We start from the raw sequence: 12139 nt of genomic DNA, 5'->3' as shown, positions 1-12139 counted from the left end.
CAGGTGCTACCTGTGTCCTGACACCCCGGGGGTCTCCCCTGAACTGGGGGTTACAGCTGCAGGCCCGTGGAGAAGGAAAATGCCTGGCTCTGCACCCCTCCCCCGGATGGGACATAGTGTATCAGTACAGTTGGTGGCTGACGGTGGTGGGGGGGAGCCTGATATGTGGGGTCTACACTCAGGTCTTGGGTATCCATGCACCTGAAGGAGCAGGACAGCAAATATTCAAAACAGACAAAACAAACTGCGGACAAAAAGAGGAAAAAAAAAAAAACTTTTTCTTTCTTTTTTTGGTATCTTTAATGGCCCTTCTGCTTTCAAACAAGAGGTTTCTTATGAATTTTCATTTGGCCCTGAGTCCCTAAATAATGGAACTTGAATCCCCTCCACTTCTCCCAGGTGCCATGAAAAATTGGGGAGGGAGGGGAAGGGCTGATGCAGGTGCCCGGCATGGACATCTCGAGCAGCCCTCCACAGTCTGGAAGTGTCCCATGCTTCTGCAAGAGGGTCACTCTCAAACCTCAGCCCGTGGAAGCTGGTCCAGGCTCTCTTTGTCCCGCGTTTCCCGAAGTTAGAGAGAAAATGCATCTCCTGATTCATGTATTCTCTGTCTGACTTTTTGATGCTGTCAGTCCAAAATCCGACCACACCCTTTGATCCTTAAGAGGGGGTTAGTTTCAAAAAGTGCAGAATCCCTTGTTACATGTCCTTGATGTTTCCAGTTACTACGTTTCCAGTTACCACATTAGCACACCATTTCCTGTGTGGCCACAAGAGCTATTACTACTGTACTGCCGTGCATATTAATGGGTACGTATAAATAAATGAGCACACAGGAAATGAAATTTCGAAGTCGATAAATCTGTTAAAAAAATTGTGTCTTTGGGTAAATTGTCCCACACACTCCTGCCAAATATCTCACTGTTGTAAAGCATACCTGTGGTTTTTAAACCAAAATGCATCAGGGAGTTCCCTTCTACCTGCTAGAGGGGATGCTGCCCAGTTCATGAATGGTTGAATAAAGCCAATTACATCTCCTCCCACCAAAAATGCATCAAAGACCACAATGTAGGAGCTAAAATATAAAACCTTTAGAAGAAAACACAGGGGTCAATCTTCATGACCTTGATTTTGTCCCTCCAGCAGCCTTACTGCAGAGTTCACGTGCTTGGGAACCAATTGGACAAAGCGCTCTGACCACCCCCACGCCTCACCGTCCCACCCCTGCAGTACAATTGCTTTTCAATTTATTCTGTTTCTGGGAAACCCAGCCAAGCCCACCCCCATTGGCAATGGCAGAGTGTTATGGGGTCAATTTAGAAGCTGGGCCTTGCCAATTGCCCCAGGATATGACTGAGCCCAGGGTGTGAGAGGAGCCTGTCCGAGACCCACTTCTCACCTGTCCAGCCCATGTGCTCTGGATTTCAAATACGTCCATGCACAGCATCACATACCCGAGACCTCTCTGCTGGCAAAGCAGGGATGGCTGTATGTCCTACTCTGCAGACAAGTCACAGTTCAAACTTCACCATTCAGGAAGGGACCAGAGGAACAGTGTCACGGTCCCATGGAAATGACGTCCCCTCGTTCCCAGCAGAGACTTCAGGGTCAATCCCTATAGTCAAGAGCCACGCCCATCCTGCAGTGTGTAAGAAACAAGGGTCTGCTGGCTTCCGGGGATGCTAGATCTGAACCATCCCTTCCACATTGCCAGTGCAAGGCTGTATCTCTTCTCTCCAGAGTCCTCAGCCTTTTCTTGCTTGGCTGCAACTTTCTGTGATAGATCAAAAGACACCAATTAGGGAGCACTGGCTGTTCCAAGGGAGCCGACGAGAGCCTAAAGGGATCCACCACGGCAGCAGCAACAGAGTCCAGGCAAAGACATCATCCCAGCAATAACTGAAGGCAAAAGGAGAGACCCATCAGATTTGCCAAGCTGAAGAGTGTGTCCCCAGATTCATGTCCTTCCTGGAGTTTTAGAACATGGTCTTATTTGGAAACATGGCCATCAGAGGTATAATTAGTTCAGGTGACCTCATACTGGCGAAGGGGGCGGTGGGGTGGGGGGTCCTTAATCTGATGGGACTGGTGCCCTTAGAAGAAGAGGAAAAGACACAGACATGTGGGCAGAATGTCAGGTGACAACAGAGACAGAGATGAGGATGATGCCACTATAAACCAAGGAAACTGAAGATTGCCAGCAGCATCAGGAGCGAGGAGACAGGCGAGGAAAGGGAAGGGTCCTCCCTTCAGAGCGAGCACAGCCTGCCAATACCTTGGTTTTAGTCTTCTGGCCTCCTGCACGAAGAGGGAATAAGGTTCTGTTGTTTTGCATCACCCAGTTTGTGCTTGTTTGTTACAGGGGCTTCAGGAAACCGGGGTACCGGTCTTATTTCTGAAGCAGCCCAGGGCTGTTCTGATGTCCGCAGCTCTGCAGGGAAGACACACCGAATAAGTGACCACAGACCAGCAGGTGCTTCAGCATTGTCCCAGGAACGGGGGTTCATCTCGCCAGAGAGTGTCGCTGGGTTGTGGGGAACGTCCAGGCCTCCAGAAAAAGGGCCATCCTGCGGAGATGATTTCCAGGCTTTGGACAGAAACAGAAGAAATGTGTGAAAAAAAAAAAAAAACCATAAAAGTTTTAGAGGGAAAAAAAGAGCTTATTTTTATAACTTGAGGGTGGGGGGTTCCCTTCCACAGGAAGGAAGATTCCATACCCAGAAGCCATAAAGGAAACAGCTGACAGATTGATCCCATAAAAATTAAAAACTTCTGTAGATCAAAACATACAAAAATGTTAAAAAAAAAAAAAACAGTGTGAGGCATTTTCTAACAAGCAAAGAAATTAGTAACCAAAAATAGCTCTTACAAATCACACACACACACACACACACACACACACACACACACACTCCAATCCACTAAAAGAATGGGTAAGAGATTTGAAGGACCATTAAGACAAGGGCAACGCAGGGAGCCTAGGTGGCTCAGTGGTTACAGCATCTGCCTTGAGCTCAGATCATGATCCCAGGGCCTGGGATTGAGCCCCACATCGGGCTCCCTGCTCTGAGGGGAGCCTGCTTCCCCCTCTCTCCCACCTGCTCCTTCCCCCTGCATGTACTCTCTCTCTCTCTGTCAAATAAATAAATAAAATATTAAAGGAAAAATGAGGAGGACAATGCAGCAATGCATGTTAGATGCTTAAGCAGGGCTCCCCCAGGCTTGGTTTGGGCAGAGACTCAGAGACTCCAAAGGTCGAAAACCACACAGTAGGTGCCAACCCCAGGGGCCAAATTCTGGACCCTTATTTCAGGATCCATTGAAAGGATTATCTAATCACATACCTCCTACCCATGGGAGAGGCAGGGACAGAGCATCTTGTCCAGGGCTGGGCAGGAGCAGGGCAGGGCAGGACAGGATGAGAGAAGTCTCCTGATGGGAACCAAGGAAAGGAAGACTGCGGGCCTCCAGCATCTTGTGCAGTCTTGGTATGTTTATCTCTATCCCCTCCTGAAAGTCCTCTAAAATGACAGTAAAGGAGGGAAAATAAGGCAACCACTTCGATGGACAAAGAAAGTGGAGAGGAAGCAACAGCGACAAACTCTTGGAACCCGGAAGGCAGCTGCACGCACTGTTGTGATGTTGTGGCTCGGAGCAGCCTGAGGTCTGCCCAGGAGCCAGGAAGTCAAGAAGCAAAGGAAGGATGCCAGAGCCACTGAAAGGGGACAGGGATTTCCGGAAGCAGCAGTGTAGGTACAACTGAAAATGGAGGATTGGTTAAAAATTAATGTGAGAGGGGAGCCTGGCTGGCTCTGTTGGTTAAGCATCGGACTCTTGATTTTGGCTCAGGTTATGGTCTCAAGGGTGTGAGACTGAGTCCCATGTGGGGCTCGGGACTGGCTGTGGAACCTGTTGAAGATTCTCTCTCCCTATCCCTCTGCCCCTTCCCCCACTCATGCACACACACAAACCCACCCCCCCCCTCTAAAACCAAAAAACAAAACTTAAAAACATTAGTATGAGAATATTTTGACCCATGGTCTCTTGCCCCACTCTGTGCAGGTAAAAACAAACAAACAAACAAACAAACAAAACCCACAAAAAAAACCTCCCCAGCATCCTGGCAGAAGACAGGACTCTATTCTCCAGCGAGAGGGAGCCAGGGAGCTCTGGATTCAGGAACCATGGGCACAGATGCAAGTGAGGGCACTGGGCTGACAATGAGAATGAAGTGAAAGTTGACCCACCAATTGCTGAAACCTACATCCTACCCCTATCTCACCCTGAGAACTGGCACCCAAGCTTATAATCCCTATGCAAAATTTTGGATGATTCTTTTCTGGGGATATTGGCCACCCCACTAGAATATATGCAGACACTGGTTGTTTGCAACCTCCAGTAAAGTGGTCAAGGTCAGTCTTTCTCCAACAAAGCCCCACCCGGTCACGGAGAACTTACCCTGTGTTAGAGTCTTAGTCTTCACATAAAGTCAGAGATGAAAAGTATCAAAGACTAAAAAAAAAAAGAGCTTAGAGGAAACAGACAACTCATGGAGCAGGGGGAAAAATTATAACATAATATAATATAGCATACTATAGTATATTAAGTTATAAGGGCTGTCTCCAGGTAATAAGATATTAACATGCATCCATGAAATGAAAACTTGTTGCTTAAAACATAACCACAAAGTAAGTTTTAAAAGGATCGTTCAGAATTTTAAAAGTATTCTGGGAAATTAAATTGGCAGATATCCAAAAGAATTGCATAAAAAAATTTTCAATAGAAAGTTTAAGAGGCACCTTCCAAAAGACAGAACACAAAGAAGATGGGAAAGAAGAGAAAACACCAGAAAAATTAGAGAATCAGCCCAGGAAGTCCATTTGAAAAACAGGAAGGTCTAAAATAAAGAGAACAGGAAATATACTTGGGGGAGGGGAAGGAGGGTAGAAAAGAATACAAGAAAATGTAGCAGATGATGAACAACAATCATGAGCCTCCAGTTTGAAAGGACTCACTGAGGACCCCCTTATGAAGATAGACCCACACCAGTGTACCCCAAGGCTGAAAAGAAAATTCTGAATGATTTCGGAGGCAAAAGTGGCCTGGTGCAAAGAAAGGAGGTGAGACCACATCTGACTTCTCGCAACAGCTCTGTGAGCCTGAGGCAGTGGTCAATGACTTCATAGTCCGAGGGGCAAGAATTTCCAGCCAAGCTGCCAATCCAATGTGAGGATGAGAGCAAATTTTTGCACGAACACGCTCTCAAAACACTTAATACCAAACGTTTCTCAGACAGCTGCTGGAGAAGGTGCTTCACCCCAACAAAGGAGAAAACCAAGGCAGGCCATTGGATGGGCATCCAGGGACTCAGCGCAGGGAAGTCAGAGGGTCCCCAGACCCCCGAGACCACAGCGGGGGCAGCCACACAGAGGGCGGCCAGTGCACATGCTGCAGGAGTGGGGGTAGGAAAGGGGTGTCAGCAGAGAAGGAAGCTGAGCCTCTGCACAGGAATCTGCACAAAGTGGAAGGAGAGACCCCTTCAGCCTGAAGTCTGGGAATGGACAGTCATCAGACACCAAACAGAGGAAAAGCTTGGCCGTCCCTCATTCCAAGCAAAACAAAAGATTGTACAAAACGGGAAACGTGCACTACATGGTTAGGCTGTGAATAATAGGAACGTCGTCACAACTATGTAAATACTGAATATTGATTTGGCCAAAAATGACACTCTAAGTACCATGTCCGGCTTGAGGGGAGAGGAGCACACATGTGCATGGGGAGGGGGAGGGCAGCTTACCAGAGCTTCGTCCTCCTCCGCCAAGGTAGGAATTCATTAAATCACATTGAGACTGGAAAATCAAGAAATTGCAGGCCAAGCATGTTATTTAAAAGTAAGGAGGAAAGCACCAGAAGAATCAGTGAGAATTCAAAGTGATGGCCTCTGGGGAGGAAGAATCAGGAGTGGGGAAGAGAGATGCTGGTTTTCATTAGGAGCCTTGCAGAACCATTTGACTTTTAAAACTATGTACATGTAGGACTTTGATAAACACAAATTTTATTTTAAAAAGCTATCAAAGAAAAAACAAGGAAAGAGTAAATGGGCCAAGTCAGCACATTTCAGAATTTTTAATCCACATCTCTCCAATGAGTAAAGACCTCCATGACTTGACTTGTTAAATGAGGGAGAGGCAATCTGTTTCCACAATTGCTTATTGTAATTGCTTGTGACAATTATTCTGAGGATGAACCCCCTACCATCAGGCTCTAGGATACCACATGGACACACCCCACCAGAGTGAAATTCATTCCCTATGTCCTGTCCCCTGCCTCTGGTGGTGGTGGGTGACAGCACTGTCCCCAGTTGTAATTTGGATTGGGGCGGGGGAGAGCCACCAAAAGGCAACCCCCTCAAGACTCATTCATTCCCTCCTGGTCTGCTCTCTGTGCTCTGGGTAAATCTGACTGCCAGCCCACTTGTTCTTTCCGGACGGCTGCCCCACAGCAGGGTGGAGAGGGTGACAGGAGGGTGTGGGGAAGGCCAAAACCCCAGGGAACCTCACAACTACGGCCTACCGTCCATCACTAGGGCCGCCAACACCTCTCTTGCTCATCCTGCTGAAACTTGTCTCCTGTGTCTCGTTGCTCAGTTGGATGTGAGAAGGGGAGGAGAATGATGGGGTGTTATTTGAGTCTCTCAAAAGCCCCACAGCCATGTGCCAGGCGCAGTATTTGGTGCCTTGTAAATGCACCGTGTCTTTGTATCTCCACAGCCCTCGGGGTGAAATGATGACCCTGTGAATCTGAGCCTTGGTCTCTGGGACTCCGGCGGGGCTCTCCTTTCTCCGTGCTGCAGGCCTCAGTTGATAAAGCATGTTCCCCTCGCAGGGCTGGGTCAGGAGTCACCCAGACATTGTCAGGGAGGAGGCCCTTGTCCCCGAGAGAGCATCGAGCACATCTTGGCCTCAAGATTTTGTGGTCTGTCATGTGGCTAATAATCCCCGTGAATTCTCCTGGCTCTGTCTCCCCACGGCCACAGATGTGGCTGCGATCGTGGCCCTGTTCCCTGCTCTTCTCAGCCCACACGTTCCCCTTAGATGATTTCATCCGCCACATGGCTCCAATTAGCATCTATCTGCTCAGATTTATGTCTCCAGCCCAGACTGTGTGCATGGCTGCGGACGCACGCCGCCCGGGCTCATCTCGCTCAGTGGCTCAGAGGTTTCTAGCACTCGTGGGTCCCCAGTGACCACCTCATCTTCCTTCCCAGGTCTGCTTCTCCTCCAGCATCCTCTATCCAGTCTCCCTGACACCACATCACCCTGTCCCTGGCCTCAGACTGAGAAGAGGCCTGTCTTCCTTCCTCCGCACAGGCCACCAAGCCTTCCTGCTGGAGTATGTGATAGCCTCTTAACTACTTGCCCATTTCCACTCCTGACTCCATCTAGTCCGTTCTGTGCTCTTGCCAGAATAATATTTTGGACACACAGATCCTATCATCTCACTCCTTCACTGAAAGCCCGTCCAGGCTCAGAGGTCGCTTCCTACTGGAGACCTGCTCAGACTAGCTTCAGTTCCCCTACATGCTGCTCCTCTAACTTACGGGACAAAGAACTTACTGTGGTTATACTTTTGTTATCTGTCCTTTTGGGAGACTAACTTCCTGTAGGACGATGGCATCATGAACGTACCAGCCAATCTTGCCTGTTTCTCAACTATGTCTCAGGGCCTTGCTCAGATACAGCATATAGTAAGGTTAGTAAATATCAATTGAATGGATTACTTGGAAGTGGTTATTAAAATAAATTACAAGAATACTGAATATATTGATTTTTTTAAAAAAAAAAAAATGAATATATTGATTTTTTAAAAGATTTTATTTATTTGACAGACAGGGATCACAAGTAGGCAGAGAGGCAGGCAGAGAGAGAGGAGGAAGCAGGCTCCCTGCTGAGCAGAGAGCCCGATGTGGGACTCGATCCCAGGACCCTGGGATCATGACCTGAACCAAAGGCAGAGGCTTTAACCCACTGAGCCACCCAGGCACCGCTGAATATATTGATTTTTTTTAATAGGCTGTTTTTTGGAGGTGTTTCTGATTCACAACAAAATTCAGCTGACTATAGAGTATTCCCATATTCTCCCGGTCCCCCCTCCAAAACCTCCCCCCATTTATCAACATCTCCCACCAGAGAGGGATGCTTGTTGTCACTACGTTGATGAACCTACATAGACACATTATTATTATCTGGAGTTGACATTAGAGTTCGCTCTTGGTGATGTCCATTCTGTGGGTTTGGACCCATGTATAAGGACATGGCTCCCCCATTATATGGTGTCATAGAGAGTAGTTTCACTGCCCTAAGAAGCTTCTGCATTCTTCTTATTCATTCTTCTCTCCCAGAAGATGGCTGGCAACCACTGATCTTTCTACAGTCTTCACAGTTTTGCCTTTTTTGTGAAGTCATATGGTTAGGATTCTACATTATGTACAATTTTTTTTACCCATTTTTAATCAGGTTGTTCATTTTCTTATTGTTGAGTTTTAAGAGTCTTATACCTATTTTACATAAGTCCTTTATCAGGTATGCCTTTTGTAAATATTTTTCCTTAGTCGGTGGCTTGTTTTCTCATTTTCTTGAATTATACTGATTTCTTTTTTGAAGATGGAATTCCTTAATTAAGCAATGCATGCATTGGACAACATCCCATAGAGCAAGTAGGGAGATGCTCCTGAATTATATCGACTCTTAGGGACAGAAATAAATCTGATGCTGTTTTAAAGAGTTGGTAACACCCGCAAATTAGATCCAGGACCTTGAACCTGCACATAGTCATAGATTCCTAGGAACTCCTCAACCTGAGAGAGAAATTTTGTTGTGAGTTACAGGGGTATCTTCTCAAGTGTTCCAGTGAAGCTAAACTATGAATGTGGGAGAGCTTGTCCCACCTGCTAAACCAGTCACCCATCTCCTGGGCTGGCCAGTGTCCAGGTTAAGGTTTTGGAGTACAGAGGCCAAAAGTCCTTTGGATAGAGATTCCACTGGGCGTTGGTGGAGGTGAGGCAATGCGGGACTGATACCAGAGGTAAATTTACCTTCAAGTTAATGACACTTCTAGGACAGACGCCAATTTTTAGGGGCCCCTAGGTGGGAGATCTGGCTTAAGGGACATCAGGCAATTGAGAGACCAGCTAAGGAGGAGTTCATTTGGGAATATATGATTTAACATATTACTTGGGGAGATGTTTTTAAATGTTACAATAAAACTAATGAAGTTACAGTTTACCCATCTGGAAATATGATTTTGTCCTACTTAAATTTTTAATTAAGAGACTGAGAAAAAATCAGATAAAAATGAAGAATAGAAAACAAGTTATCAAGATAAGTCATAGAATCAATAGAAATGATTGTTAACAACATTAAATTTTTTTTTAAATGATTTGATTTTACTATGAAGAGGAAGAGATAAATTGCTAATAAAAAATAGTGAATAGGATCTTGGAGGGTTTAATAATTTCACTAAAAGGGTGAGTTTGTAAGATTGGTAAGATATTGAAATTTCCTCCTGAATTGACCAAAACTGAAAGAAAACACACAAGAAACCTCCTAAGTGCCAATAGAACACAAACATTAATGTGACCATTATCATTCAGAGAATATATAAGATTAATAACCAAGTGGAAAACTGGAAATGCCCTAAATTCTTGCAGCTCAGGTACAACAGAAGCAAAACACAGGTGTTCCCCAAATCTGTTAATACTATAATTTATGCCATTTTCAATGGGTTATGAAGTTGAAAGCCATTTGTCTAAACTACCCAAAAAAATTTTAATGTTTTTGGTCCCTCATGCCCTGAAGACAGACTGAATTATCTTTTTATTATGACTAGAGAAAATCATTGTCATAAGAAGACAACAAGGAGTACTTGGCCAAAAATGTATGGAAAGTATTATAGAAGTAGTCCAGAATTTGGTAAAAATTGTGTTTTTGAAGAGTTTTGTGATGCTTATTTATTTATCAGCTTTTTAAAAAATTTATAATTTATTGTGATTTTTGTCTCATTTAAAATAATCCCCTTTGATTCTTTGATAATTTTGTATTCATGCTTTTGTGTTATTATTTTTTTTTAAGATTTTATTTATTTATTTGACAGAGAGAGAGAAGACGAGAGAAAGCACAAACAGGGGGAGGGGCAGAGGGAGAGGGAGAAGCAGACTCCCTGCTGAGCATGTGGGGCTCAATCCCAGGACCCCAGGATCATGACCTGAGCCAAAGGCAGAAGCTTAACCAACTGAACCACCCAAGGTGACTAAAGGATGTTAGAATCAAGATCTGCCAGAACTGACTCTGGTGACGGAGGGATGGACACAGGCTTGCCTGTGATGTACACCTTCCTCTCCCTCACTCAGCCACACGTGGGCGGAGGCCTCATGGCCAAGGGCACACAGAAGCACTGACCTGCAGAAGCCGAGCCTCCCCTGCAGCAAGGGAGCGAGCTCTCTGTCCCTGCCCTGTCAGCAGAGGAGACCCTGCTGGGGGAAGCCTCCTCAAGGGGGGACTGGATGGGCACGTAGTCACTGGAGACTGAGGCACCAGATTGACTTTTGGGTCGTTTCCAGCCCCGAGTCTTTTTAAAAGACCAGTGGTGGGCATTGTCACACTCCTGCAGAGCAAAGAAAGAGACTCAAACTTTCTGGAAGACAAGTTGGCAATAAATATTCAATGTGCTCATACCCTTCGGCCCCGTGATTTCCCCTTCCAGGAATCTATGACTAGAAATTATTAGAAATGCAGACACATATGTAAGCAAAATGAAGTTCCCACGGCGTTCACATGGCACAACGATCATACGACATCAACAGTGGTTGGAAAAAAATCCCTCCGACATGGGTCTGCTACGAGGTATCCAGAACTCAGAGAACTGCTACGAGGTATCCAGAACTCAGAGAACTTCATCAGAATCCTTGTGAAAAAAAAAAAAAAAAAAAGAATCCTTGTGAAAATGCTTCTGAGTGGCACAATCTCTGACTATTATATTCTTTATGTACTTATCTGTGTGTGTGTGTGTTTGTGTGTGTGTCTAATGAACACAGATGACTTTGATACTCAGAGGAAAATACATTTTTTTAATTTTTTATTTTTTATAAACATATAATATATTGTTAACCCCCGGGGTACAGGTATGTGAATCGCCAGGTTTACACACTTCACAGCACTCACCATAGCACATAAGAGGAAAATGCATTTTTACATGAACCAGTGTGGAGGGAAATCAGACACTAGGTGCTACACACCTGCTCCCACAGGAGTATCTTAGTACTCCTCAGTCTTTCTTTAAAATAACTGGCTTCAAAGAGAGATTAAAATAAAATAAAATAAAATAAAATAAAATAAAATAATTGGTTTCAACAGATAGAGACATGCGTCCCACCTACCTCCTTTCTCCAGGATCCCCGGAGAAGGCCGCTTCGACTCAATAGCGCTGGTCAACTTGGAGCAGCCCTTTGCAAGATTCCTTGCATTCTAACATGGGGGCAGCTCTTCCCCTGGATGGGTGAGCTGTCTTGGGAAGCCTCTCAGGATCACCAGGCATGACCCTTGGCTCTACTTCCACAAGAGCAGTGGAACTGCATGGACCGGGGTGTCTAGGAAGTCATAACCTGGAAATGCCCATTCTCTGACCAGGGAGTCCTTTGGGGCTTGGAAAGAGCTGGAGAGGGGCAGAAAAATAGTGAGAGCCAGTGCAAATGAGCCTCTCTCTCCTTACCTTTCTGTGTCATGAGGAGCAGGAGCTGAGAGCTCTCTGAGGGCCCCAGTCTGTCCCGTGAGCACATCTGCCTGGATGGTGGGCCACGAGAACCACACAGGGAGGACGTGGAGTCTGCCCCATCCAGTGTGGCCGACATGACTGTACTGTAGGTTGGACAGGTCTGTGTCCTTCATCCTGACATCAAACGGCCTTCTCTGGTCTCCTGGAGTCTCTTTTGAGATAAGGTTGGGGTTATGGAAAGGATAAAGTAAACATCATATGCAGGCATCCTTTTATAAACAAAGATGAGGAAGGGGAGAGGAGCCCCAAAGAGCCTGATTTACCCAGGGGGCTGGTGCATGACTCAAGCCCTGAGCACGGCCAGCACCTC

The 12139-nt window shown here is 45.9% G+C and overlaps 1 long non-coding RNA gene across 1 annotated transcript; it reads right to left on the bottom strand.

Moving 5' to 3' along the window:
• Window positions 1-294: 294 nt before the first annotated feature.
• On the bottom strand, window positions 295-4657 carry LOC131830315 (uncharacterized). Its single transcript, XR_009353104.1, has 3 exons — window positions 4459-4657; window positions 2276-2587; window positions 295-1774 (listed from the first exon to the last, which is right to left on the bottom strand). It is a non-coding gene; the product is annotated as an uncharacterized LOC131830315 (long non-coding RNA).
• Window positions 4658-12139: the final 7482 nt, after the last annotated feature.

This window comes from Mustela lutreola, chromosome 4 (genome assembly GCF_030435805.1).
Source record: "Mustela lutreola isolate mMusLut2 chromosome 4, mMusLut2.pri, whole genome shotgun sequence".
NCBI classification, from domain to species: domain Eukaryota; kingdom Metazoa; phylum Chordata; class Mammalia; order Carnivora; family Mustelidae; genus Mustela; species Mustela lutreola.
The sequence above is the reverse complement of the archived record's forward strand: the minus strand, read 5'-3'. Positions and strand labels throughout refer to the sequence as shown.